Raw genomic sequence first — 12,986 nt, forward strand, 5'->3', positions numbered from 1 at the left:
GGGGTGGTGTGGATAGTGACCTGTGCTCACACACAGACTTCTTGGTGGCTGCAGCAGCAGCCTTAGCGTCTCATGCCCGTCTCTGGGGTCCGCGCTTTTAGTCGCGGCTCGCGCCTGTCTCTGGAGCTCCTTTAAGCAGCGCTCTTAATCCCCTCTCCTCGCGCACCAGGAAACAAAGAGGCAAGAAAAAGTCTCTTGCCTGTTCGGCAGGTCCAGACTCGCTCCCAGCTAGCCATGGCCCAGTAGCCCCCTTCAGGCTGTGTTCACGCCGCCAACCCTAGTCCTCTCCCTGAGATCCGACAGAAGCCCGAGCCTCAACTCCCAGCCGCACCCCCCCCCCCCCCCCCCCCGCAGGGGAGCAGACAAGCCTCTAGGGCTGGTGAGTGCCAGTCGGCTCCGATCCACTGTGCGGGAATCTCTCTGTTTTGCCCTCCGCACCCCTGTTGCTGCGCTCTCCTCCGCTCTGAAGCTTACCCCCTTCGCCACCTGCAGTCTCTGCTCGAGAAGGGGCTTCCTAGTGTGTGGAAACCTTTCCTCCTTCACGGCTCCCTCCCACTGGTGCAGGTCCCGTCCCTATTCTTTTGTCTCTGTTTTTTCTTTTTTCTTTTGTCCTTCCCAGGTACGTGGGGAGTTTCTTGCCTTTTGGGAAGTCTGAGGTCTTCTGCCAGCGTTCAGTACCTGTTCTATAGGAGCAGTTCCACGTGTACATGTATTTCTGATGTATCTGTGGGGAGGAAGGAGGTGTCCGTGTCTTACTCTTCCGCCATCTTCTCCTCGAGCTTGAGTTTGGGATTTTTAAGGCATGAGCCACCCATCTCCTTGCATGGCCCTGCAATAAACCTTTCTCTGTTCCAGACTCTGACGTTTCGGTATTGTTTGGCCTCTCTTGTGTATGAGGCACACGGACTTGTGTTTTGGTAACAATTATAGCGAGCCAGCCAGGATGTCTGTGCCAGTGGCCAGTGGACCCCAGCCAGGGGCAGCCCCTTTCCTGAGTTCCCAGCAGCTGCTGGAGCTCATTTGCTCCAGGGAACTCGGAGGGGCTCTCCCTGATAGAGGTCAGCCGCCCCAGTGCACGAGGCTGTTGGGAGCAGGGAAACATCCGGAGCTGTGGTCCACATTTGGTGTCGCTTGGGGGTAAGTCACTCCAGCTTGCGCAGGCTGGGAATTCTCTCCACTCCATTTGGGCTGCTTCTGTTGCAGCAAGTGAGCCACTTTGGGTCCGTTCTCTTGAGAGCTGGACCACTCTGTTTGGAGGCCTCCGTCTGGGAGTGGAAGTGGAATTTTAGACTACACTTCCTCTGATTTTCTGTCTATGCGACTGTAGCTTATTTGTTGTTTGTGTTTTTGTATATGTCATTTTGGGGTGAGCCGCTCTGGCTTGTGCTTTTGTTTGTGGGACCGTGTTTGTTATTTGTATATTGTATGTGTGTGAATCAGTACTTGCATTGGCTTGTTGAGACGTCTTTGGTGAAAAACGGAGCTCAAGGGTGATGACACCAGGTATCCTCCGCCTGTGGCGGAGCTTTGGTTGGGATTTCCCGTTTGCAGTGGGTGGGAATCTCCTTTTTGGTGCTAGGGAACTGTGATCCTGAGAGACCGTTTTGCACTGCATTTGTTTGTTTGGTATTTGATAACACCTGCTGTGATAATCAGAGCTCTATTCCATCTTATAGTGCCCCTAGCATAAAAGAAAGAAGATTTTTTTTTTTTTTTTTTGCGGTACGCGGGCCTCTCACTGTTGTGGCCTCTCCCGTTGCGGAGCACAGGCTCCGGACGCACAGGCTCAGTGGCCGTGGCTCACGGGCCCAGCCGCTCCGTGGCATGTGGGATCCTCCTGGACCGGGGCACGAACCCATGTCCCCTGCATCGGCAGGCGGACTCTCAATCACTGCGCCACCAGGGAAGCCCAGAAAGAAGATTTTTTAAACACTGCATGAGCACTGTATTTTTTACACTCTAAAGAAAAATTGGTTAAGATGAAACTCTTTTGGAATTCCCAAACTGGTTTTTTTTTGCCTATGCAGTTAGAGAAAGCTGGCTTGATGAAATGCTTTTTTTTCAGAATTCTGACCCTGAGAAAATAAAAATATTTCTTGGAAAAAGCTTGAAGTTAACTAAGTAAACTTATTCCAACGTTTATTTTTGGTTTTGCATTTACCAGGTTAATTGCCATGACATTTGTGGTCACGATTCCCTATCTTTCCATTTGCATGTTGTTTGTTGTTAAAAAGAGGGGTCTTTGTTTGAAAAAGTTAAGGAAATTGTTGAACTTCACCCTTTTGTTTTTGTCCTGTAGGAAGTAGACTTTGTTCTTTGTGTGTACGTTTGATTTGGTCTTGTGTGTATGTTTGATTTGGTCTTGTGTTTAGGTATGCTGGCTATGGGAAACTCAGATTTGTTTCCCAAATGCAGCGCCTTGAGGGGCATTCTCCAGATTTGGACCATTTTTGGTTATAATACTGCTGAATTAACTTGTAAATGAGCTCTATTTAACTGACTCTAAAGTAAGTGCTTACAAATTAAATACTTCCTAATACTTAGAAAATGGGCCAAAATGAATTTCAGGGCCTCATGATCTGGGTTGATATCTGATCTGGTATTGCAGCTAGCTTAAGCTTGTTGGTTTGTTAAGTATAACATTTCTGTTGTACCTAGCTTTATTAGAAATCAAATAAGACCTTATATCTGTTGCAAATTTGTCAGCAAGGAAAATAACTTGATATGATGAAATTTTAAGTCTATCTAGAATAGCCTATCTAGATTTTGGTAACTTGAAACTGAACTAAGTTAAATGACAAGCATTCATTGACTATCTGGGTCATTTCAAATAGGATAAAATATTTGAACGCTGGTTGCTGGGCAAATCTAACTTTATCTACCTTTGCCTTCTTAGGAGAGAAAAACTAAAGCATAAATTTCCAATCAAAATGCTGGAATGACAAACAGTTCACAATTACTTGCCTCTTGGTTTTCTCTAAAAATTAAGGTATTTAAGAGTTGAGGATTCTAATCTATATATGTAATTAAAGCTACTAAAAATCGAATGAAAAAATTTTCAGTATAAAGTGAGGAAGTAGGATCTGTGTTTTGAGTAAAAATGGAGTTTTGTGCACGGTTTGGCTGAGATTACATTAAAATTAGGTAAATAGATTTTGTTATTAAAAGTGAGCTCTGCGGGCTTCCCTGGTGGTGCAGTGGTTGAGAGTCCGCCTGCTGATGCAGGGGATACGGGTTCGTGCCCCGGTCCTGGAAGATCCCACATGCCGCAGAGCAGCTAGGCCCGTGAGCCATGGCCGCTGAGCCTGCGGGTCCGGAGCCTGTGCTCCGCAACGGGAGAGGCCGCAACAGTGAGAGGCCCGCATACCAAGAAAAAAAAAAAAAAAAAGTAAGCGGTGCAAGACTAGATTTGGTTCCTCTCTGCTAAGAGTACAAGTTTATTTAGAATGCTGCTTTTGATAAGAGGTTATATGAACTTCCTTGCCTTTAAGTAATCTGTATTTGCTTTTAAGATCTCTTCTCACTTTGGATAAGAAACAAGTATTGTCTTACAGTGACTGATGATCTTATTTGACCAAGTGTTTTGAAACATTTTGACAAACTTCCCGAATATCAAATTTTAATTAAGGTTCTTTTGACCTCCAGCTAACTTTGGGATTCTTTAGGGGGCCCTTAAGTCATGTCAAGGAGGAATATTTAGTAAGTATTATTTGGTGTATTGAATTACTTGGGAAGCATTGTCAAAGGGAGTGATAAGCCTTCTAAGATTATCCAGTACAGATAAACGTTACTGCTATAGATATTATAAAGTGTCAGAAATGTAGATATGCTCTGGTATAATCTATCAGCCATAAGTCTGGTTATATCATTGCAACTTGATTAAGCTTCTTTGGCAAACCATTGTAATCAGATCTTTAACTTTGCCTTTTAAAGTCTTTAATAGACAGTTAAGCTGATGCTTTGCAAAAGTGCTTCATCTTCAGAAGATATAATAATTGTAAATATTTATGCACCCAACATAGGAGCACCTCAATACACAAGGCAAATACTAACAGCCATAAAAGGGGAAATCGACAGTAACACAATCATTGTAGGTGACTTAACACCCCACTTTCACCAATGGACAGATCATGCAAAATGAAAATAAATAAGGAAACAAAAGCTTTAAATGATACATTAAACAAGATGGACTTAATTGATATTTATAGGGCATTCCATCCAAAGACAACAGAATACACATTCTTCTCAAGTGCTCATGGAACATTCTCCAGGATAGATCATATCTTGGGTCACAAATCAAGCCTTGGTAAATTGAAGAAAATTGAAATCGTATCAAGTATCTTTTCCGAACACAACGCTATGAGACTAGATATCAATTACAGGAAGAAATCTGCAAGAAATACAAACACATGGAGGCTAAACAACACACTACTTAATAACCAAGAGATGACTGAAGAAATCAAAGAGGAAATCAAAAAATACCTAGAAACAAATGACAATGAAAATACAATGACCCTAAACCTATGGGATGCAGCAAACACAGTTCTAAGAGGGAAGTTTATAGCTATACAAGCCTACCTTAAGAAACAAGAAACATATCAAATAAACAACCTAACCTTACACCTAAAGCAATTAGAGAAAGAAGAGCAAAAACGCCCAAAGTTAGCAGAAGGAAAGAAATCATAAAGATCAGATCAGAAATAAATGAAAAAGAAATGAAACGATAGCAAAGATCAATAAAACTAAAAGCTGGTTCTTTGAGAAGATAAACAAAATTGATAAACCATTAACCAGACTCATCAAGAAAAAAAGGAAGAAGACTCAATAGAATTAGAAATGAAAAAGGAGAAGTAACAACTGACACTGCAGAAATACAAAGGACCATGAGAGATTACTACAAGCAACTCTATGCCAATAAAATGGACAACCTGGAAGAAATGGACAAATTCTTAGAAATGCACAACCTTCTGAGGCTGAACCAGGAAGAAATAGAAAATATGAACAGACTAATCACAAGCACTGAAATTGAAACTGTGATTAAAAATCTTCCAACAGGGGCTTCCCTGGTGGCGCAGTGGTTGAGAGTCCACCTGCTGATGCAGGGGGCACGGGTTCGTGCCCTGGTCCGGGAAGATCCCACATGCTGCGGAGCGGCTGGGGCCGTGAGCCATGGCCGCTGAGCCTGCGCATCCAGAGCCTGTGCTCCGCAACGGAAGAGGCCACAACAGTGAGAGGCCCGCGTACTGCAAAAAAAAAAAAAAAAAAATCTTCCAAGAAACAAAAGCCCAGGACCAGATGGCTTCACAGGCGAATTCTATCAAACATTTAGAGAAGAGTTAACACCTATCCTTCTTAAACTCTTCCAAAATATAGCAGAGGGAGGAACACTCCCAAACTCATTCTACGAGGCCACCATCACCCTGATAGCAAAACCAGACAAAGATGTCACAAAGAAAGAAAACTACAGGCCAATATCACTGATGAACATAGATGCAAAAATGCTCAACAAAATACTAGCAAACAGAATCTAACAGCACAGGAAAAGGATCATACACCATGATCAAGTGGCGTTTATTCCAGGAATGCAAGCGTTCTTCAATGTACCCAAATCAATCAACGTGATACACCACAATAACAAATTGAAGGAAAAAACCATATGATCATCTCAATGGATGCAGAGAAAGCTTTTGACAAAATTCAACACCCATTTATGATAAAAACCCTCCAGAAAGTAGGCATAGAGGGAACTTTCCTCAACATAATAAAGGCCATGTATGATAAACCCACAGCCAACATCATCCTCAATGGTGAGAAACTGAAAACATTTCCTCTAAGATCAGGAACAAGACAAGGATGCCCACGCTCACCACTATTATTCAACATAGTTTTGGAAGTTCTAGCCACAGCAATCAGAGAAGAAAAAGAAATAAAAGGAATCCAAATCGGAAAAGAGGTAAAGCTGTCATTGTTTGCAAATGACATGATACTATACATAGAGAATCCTAAAGATGCTACCAGAAAACTACTAGAGCTAATCAATGAATTTGGTAACGTAGCTGGTACAAAATTAATGCACAGAAATCTCTGGCATTCCTATACACTAATGATGAAAAATCTGATAGTGAAATTATGAAAACACTCCCATTTAGCATTGCAACAAAAAGAATAAAATATCTAGGAATAAACCTACCTAAGGAGACAAAAGACCTGTATGCAGAAAGTTATAAGACACTGATGGAAGAAATTAAAGATGATACAAATAAATGGAGAGATATACCATGTTCTTGGATTGGAAGAATCAACATTTTGAAAATGACTCTACTACCCAAAGCAATCTACAGATTCAATGCAGTCCCTATCAAACTACCACTGGCATTTTTCACAGAACTAGAACAAAAAATTCCACAATTTGTATGGAAACACAGAAGACCCAAAATAGCTAAAGCAATCTTGAGAATGAAAAATGGAGCTGGAGGAATCAGGCTCCCTGACTTTAGACTATACTACAAAGCTACAGTAATCCAGACAGTATGGTACTGGCACAAAAACAGACGTATAGATCAATGGAACAGAATAGAAAGCCCAGAGATAAACCCACGCACATATGGTCACCTTATCTTTGATAAAGGAGGAAGAATATACAGTGGAGAAAAGACAGCTTCTTCAATAAGTGGTGCTGGGAAAACTGGACAGGTACATGTAAAAGTATGAAATTAGAACACTCCCTAACACCATACACAAAAATAAGCTCAGAATGGAATAAAGACCTAAATGTAAGGCCAGACACTATCAGAGTCTTACAAGAAAGCATAGGCAGAACACTCTATGACATAAATCACAGCAAGATCCTTTTTTACCCACCTCCTAGAGAAATGGAAATAAAAACAAAAATAAACAAATGGGACCTAATGAAACTTAAAAGCTTTTGCACAGCAAAGGAAACCATAAACAAGACGAAAAGACAACCCTCAAAATGGGAGAAAATATTTTCAAATGAAGCAACTGACGAAGGATTAGTCTCTGAAATTTACAAGCAGGTCAATAACAAAGAAACAAACAAACCAATCCGGAAGTGGGCAGAAGACCTAAATAGACATTTCTGCTAAGAAGATATACAGATTGCCAGCAAACTCATGAAAGAATGCTCAGCATCATTAATCATTAGAGAAATGCAAATCAAAACTACAATGAGATATCATCTCACACCGGTCAGAATGGCCATCTTCAAAAAATGTAGAAAAAATAAATGCTGGAGAGGGTGTGGAGAAAAGGGAGCACTCTTGCACTGTTGGTGGGAATGTAAATGATAACAGCCACTATGGAGAACAGTATGGCGGTTCCTTAGAAAACTAATAAAAGTAGAACTACCATACGACCCAGCAATCCCTGTTTTGGGCATATACCCTGAGGAAACCATAATTCAAAGAGTCATGTACCAAAATGTTCATTGCAGCTCTGTTTACAATAGCCAGGACATGGAAGCAACCTACGTGTCCATCAACAGATGAATGGATAAAGAAGATGTGGCACATATATACAGTGGAATATTACTTAGCCATAAAAAGGAATGAAACTGAGTTATTTGTAGTGAGGTGGATGGACCCAGAGACTGTCATACAGAGTGAAGTAAGTCAGAAAGAGAAAAACAAATACAGTATGCTAACACGTATATATGGAACCTAAAAAAAGAAAAAAAAATGGTCAGAGGAACCTAGGGACAAGATGGGTATAAAGATGCAGACCTACTAGAGAATGGACTTGAGGATACAGGGATGGGGAAGGGTAAGCTGGGACAAAGTGAGCGAGTGGCGTGGATATATATACACTACCAAACGTAAAATAGATAGCTAGTGGGAAGCAGCTGCATAGCACAGGGAGATCAGCTTGGTGCTTTGTGACCACCTAGAGGGGTGGGATAGGGAGGGTGGGAGGGAGGGAGATGCAAGAGGGAAGAGATGTGGCGACATATGTGTATGTATAACTGATTCACTTTGTTATAAAGCAGAAACTAACACACCATTGTAAAGCAATTATAATCTAATAAAGATGTTAAAGTGCTTCATTTTCAAGAAGATTCATAGGAAAGACTTTCTGACAAACACAGATCTAGAGTAAATTTCAGATATACCGCTGAACTGAGTAAGAAATTTAAAATCCTAATGGAAGATCTGATGGCTTCATAAAAAGTAAAAGGATTGGTTATCGTGTAAACTGGTGTATATGGTTATGTTTATGGGTTTTGTCTGGAATATTCCTGATTTGGATCTGTGTTCTCCAGATATAGGGAAGCCCTTCCCCTCAAGTTACTCATGACTTACAGTAATTTGGTAAATTATACTTCTGTGAGTCTGGCTATCTGGCAACCAGTCTCCCACAGAGTGCAAGATCCAGACTGGTTTTCAGTCTTATTTTCCTGAATCCCTTATGCAAGATCTTTCTTATATAAGACTTGGATCCAGGACTTGGAACTTGGGAATATTTCCAACGTGGTATCCATTCCCCAAATCAAGGTAGGACTACACCCCATTTCAGCAGGAATTAGCTAGAGCAGTCATCGTCCGATTCCCTGAAAGACTTGGGGAAGGTTGAAACAGGATTGGAAGTGGAGACCAAGTCCCACCAAAACCGAATTCCTCTGCCGAGTTTATGATTAGCCACTCTGTCCAAAACATACCCACGTGCTCTCCTCAAGACTGAGGAGTATCAAGAAAACGGGGGAATTGTAATAGCACAGCAGCGTGCAGCCCCTAGCACAGCCATTGCTGTTATCACCCCCTCCCCATGCTGTTACCAGGCAGTGGTTACCGGGAGACCACAAACACCATGGTTAGAGCTGTGTCAGAGGTCCCACTCGACCATTTGTTGGCACCGCTATGGGCCCCTCCCCCAAGTGACCAGCTGTCAATGAGCCACCGTTAGTGGGCCCATTCAGCCAGTGCTCCTCAGGCGAGAGTGAGGTAAGAGGCGGATCTTGGCCTTCTCCCTGGGGCCCTCCAGCTCACCCGGCCTCGGGCCTGGCAGGTGAGCTGGGGGGCCCAGGGAACAGACTGGGGTTGTGTCCTGCAGGGCTCCAGAGCCCTCACCAAGGCCACCCACTGGCCCGGCCCAGGCCCTGAGGCGGCGGTGACCCTCATCCCCATCCCCGCCACTGTGACTAATGGCAGCAGCAGTTTGGATGGGACACAGTCTGCAGGACCTGACTTTGTCATCTGTGTGGCCTGAGGAGCCTGAGGGCCAGTTGGGTTCTGGGCGCCTGGCTCCCTCAGTGATGACGGCTGGGCAGGGTCTGGGGACCCGGCCCTGAGGGTGCCGCCAACTGAGATCTGCCTCTTCAGCAGAGCCTGGGCACTGGTGGGAGGACCCAGACCTGGTGCTGGACGAAGGCTCCAGGGCAGGGTATGCACCCCCTCCCCAGCCCCCCGCAGGGACCCCTTCCTTTTAGCCAGAGCCTGGACCTCGGAGGGCGAAAGTCGAGCCTTGGGACCTTGACCTTTCTTTTTTTTTTTTTCTGTACGCGGGCCTCCCACTGCCGTGGACTCTCCCGTTGCCGAGCACAGGCTCCGGGCACGCAGGCTCTGCGGCCATGGCTCATGGGCCCAGCAGCTCTGCGGCATGTGGGGGAGGTTTACAGGAACATTGTGACCTGACCATGACCCGACCTCAACAACAACGGATCTGACACCAAGAAGCCTGCAACAACTAACTACGCCCCTCCCTCACCTTTCCTGTAAGGGGGCTTTGCTGAAAGCTTTCAGGGACATAAGGGTTTTTAAGGCTTGAGTCATCCGTCTCCTTGCGGTGCCCTGCAGTAAACCTTTGTCTGCTCCAAACTCCAATGTTTTGGTATTGTTTGGCCTCACTGTACATCGGGCAGTGAGGTAACAGTTTGTGTACACTTTTATACCCTGACTTTTCATCCCATATAATCATTTTACCATACTGGTGTTTAGTGGTGGCCTAAAACTTAGTTAAGTGGATGAACCATAATTGATGTAACATCTTCCTATCGTGAGACCTCTAGTCACCAAACCTCTACTCCCACCCCCAGGTTTTGGCTGTTTTAAATTACAATTACTCTCTTTGTAGTTTTTAGTGTCTTGCATATTTACCTGTCCAGAAGTGGCATTCCTGGTGGGCAGGAGAGGGTTAAGGCAGCAGCTCTGGGTCCCTGGGACCATGCACATACCCAGGAACGGGCTGCTTCCATGTCCGCCCTTGGCTGGCTCCTGACGGCCGAGCTTTCGGGGTACACAGACTGGAGGAGTGTTCTGCATGCCTGGGGGCTGATCCCTGCTGTCATGGTTTCTGCAGGTGGTTTATGCTGAACACCTGCTCTCCCTCTGCGGCAGGTGGGGCAGTCTTGCAGCCACGGTGTCACCCATCCTTGCTGAAGGAATTAAGTGAGTCCCGTGGCACTGCTGGGAGAGGACTCTCGGAAGCTTGTGTCTGGTTTCCCCCAGACTTTGCCCACGTGACTTTCCCTTTGAGATTTTGCTCTATCGTTCTGCTATAATAATCTGTAACTGTGAATAGAACAACTTCTGGTCCTCTGAGTCCTTCCAGCGACCCATGAAGCCCAAGGGTGGTCTTAGAGACCCCGACATACCTGGGCTGGTGGGCATTCAGTTGCAGATAACGGAAACTACTCTGGCTAGTTTAAGCAAAAAACATTTTTATCATGTATTCCGTGGTTTCCAAATGGTTGGCATGACTGAAAATGTGGATGGAGCGTTTTCCACAGGGCTGGGGACAGTTTCCAGCCCCGCATTTCCCTATTTCTGCCAGAAGAAGCAGACTCACCCAGCCGGGCAGTGGCCTGCTGTGAGGTCCTGCTGCCTTAGCTGTGCCGGGAGACGGGAACCCCATATCCTGTCCTCTTGCCTCCTGACTCAGTTCTGAACGCAGGCGTCTGGGGGACAGAGCTAACACCTGGGGCTGTGTCTGCAAGGCCATCTGGAAATGTGGCATTTCACCTTCCAGAGCTCAAAGACACAGGAAGGAGCTCAGCCTCTGAGCCAAGCCACAGCATCTGATACGCTGTGTCAAAGACTACAAACCTGTTAGTGTTTCTGGATCCTGCCAGACAGCGTTCCCAGCTTGGAAAGACGCACAAGGGCAAAGGCACCAGGCGAGGCTCCTGTCTGTGGTGCTTTAACGTTTGAGAGGCAGGAAATCTCTGGCAATGAAAGTGATCCCTGAGTGATAAGGGGGCAGCCTGCCCATCTCCTGCGCGTCCTGTCTCTGCCTTGCTATTTTCCTATGAAGAAGCAGATTCCCATAGACTGTCGTTAGAGGGCATGTTTCCCGGCTTGAAAGGGGGCTGTACATCAACTCCCCTATGTCGGGGACTTAACAAGAAAAAATAGGCCCTCCTGTGTATAGCCCAGGCTGAGCAGTTTGGCTCTTGTTGGAAACCACTGAGTAAAATACATGGAAGGCCGGTTTTACTTTTATGAATTAATTTGCACTTTCCTCTCTCTTATCCCACTTCACAGGCTCGTCAGCTCCCCCATCTCAGCTGTCCTCTGCTGCCTGCGTGTCTCCAGTCTCCCAAAGGACCACCACCCCTTGTCCTAGAAAGGGGATCCAGGCTTGGAGCCAGCCAATTGGATTTGAGCTTTAAGGTAAGATTTTTGTTCAAGAACTTTAGCTGCCAGAGGTATAACATGGCATTCAGATGCTGGGAAAATAATAACCATGATGGAGATGTTTATATACACAAGGATGGTGGGAATGATAAAGAGGTAAACTTCCTAATTCCTCAGAGGACCACATAACTTTACAAGGACTGGGTCTTGGAATGCTGGTAAACTGTTCTACAGCAATAGAAAATGGATACAGGGTGTTTATGATACTGTGCTAATGAGATCCCATTCTTGTACATATTACATGTACATGCATAGAAAACATCTAAAAGGATGGATATGAACGTTGGGGGTGAGACACCCAGTGGCTTTTACTTTATTCCTTATACTTACTGGGTTGTTTGAAAAAAATTAAGTGAGCATATATTTAATAATCAGATGGGGAAAATAAAGATCTTAAAGGTGAGAAAGAAAATCATTACAAGTATATCCTAAGTACCTCAAAGGAGTCTAGTAGATTGAAATTATGTAACTGATAAGAATGCATTTTTGAAAGTTGTGTAGTTTCATAAAAATACAATGTAGTACCTTTTTCTCAGTCCTTAATCTCTCCTCCTTACTTAGAATTAATAGGCACACCTTTATGTATGTTTAGATTCAGAATTTTATTTTAACTGAATTTCTATGCCATAACATAATATCTGTGATACTCTTACTAAAAATTATGTATAACAGTCAAATACTAACAATTTTTGCAAAAAGCTCTCATTACATTTTCTTCAAAATAGGAAAAGTTCACATTATATACTGTTTTGAACATGATTGTTTGCTTACAAATAATTTACTGTAAAAGTGTTATTTTCAAAGAAAATTTATGGGAAATGATAAAGCAACTATAAAAATCTTTACAATAAAATCCAGGATAAAAGTACTTTTGGGGGGTTGAAAATTTATCAACATGTATATGTGGATTATAAATATATTTTGGCAATCTGATGGGTTCAAGGGCACTTTAAAAGTTGTCTAGTTAAATTACTACAGATATGACATGTTTGGTGAAACCCAATCTGTAAGTCTAACACCAACAATCATTTCTTCCTGCTAAAACATAGAAATAATTTATCTGAAAACTGAGTGCTATGAAGAGTTCGATTTCTTCATAAAGATTCCTTTATAAATTGGGCTAATCCCTGGAAGGCCTAAAAGCGAACAGAGAGAAGAATTAATAAAATTAGGCTGTTGTTTAGGAAAAGTCTGTCATAACTTGAGAAATTTAAACAAAGAGTATCCATCTTAGGTTGAGATCAGACAGTGAAAAGTCAGGATTAACCTCAGTTTTATCTGGGTCAGAGGCCGTCATGTCCACTAATATACGTAGACGGAAGCACATCAGAGGCCCAG

General features: G+C 43.7%; 1 long non-coding RNA gene across 1 annotated transcript in view; it reads left to right on the forward strand.

Moving 5' to 3' along the window:
* The window catches only part of LOC114883652, a 60,401-nt gene that overhangs the window by 26,135 nt on the left and 21,280 nt on the right, over positions 1–12,986 (forward strand). The window contains exon 2 of the long non-coding RNA XR_003790634.1: positions 11,496–11,624. This is a non-coding gene — a long non-coding RNA (uncharacterized LOC114883652). The remainder of the gene's footprint in view (positions 1–11,495; positions 11,625–12,986) is intronic.

This window comes from Monodon monoceros, unplaced genomic scaffold (genome assembly GCF_005190385.1).
Source record: "Monodon monoceros isolate NGI ecotype Baffin Bay Population unplaced genomic scaffold, NGI_Narwhal_1 Super_Scaffold_5, whole genome shotgun sequence".
In the NCBI taxonomy this organism is placed as follows: Eukaryota; Metazoa; Chordata; class Mammalia; order Artiodactyla; family Monodontidae; genus Monodon; species Monodon monoceros.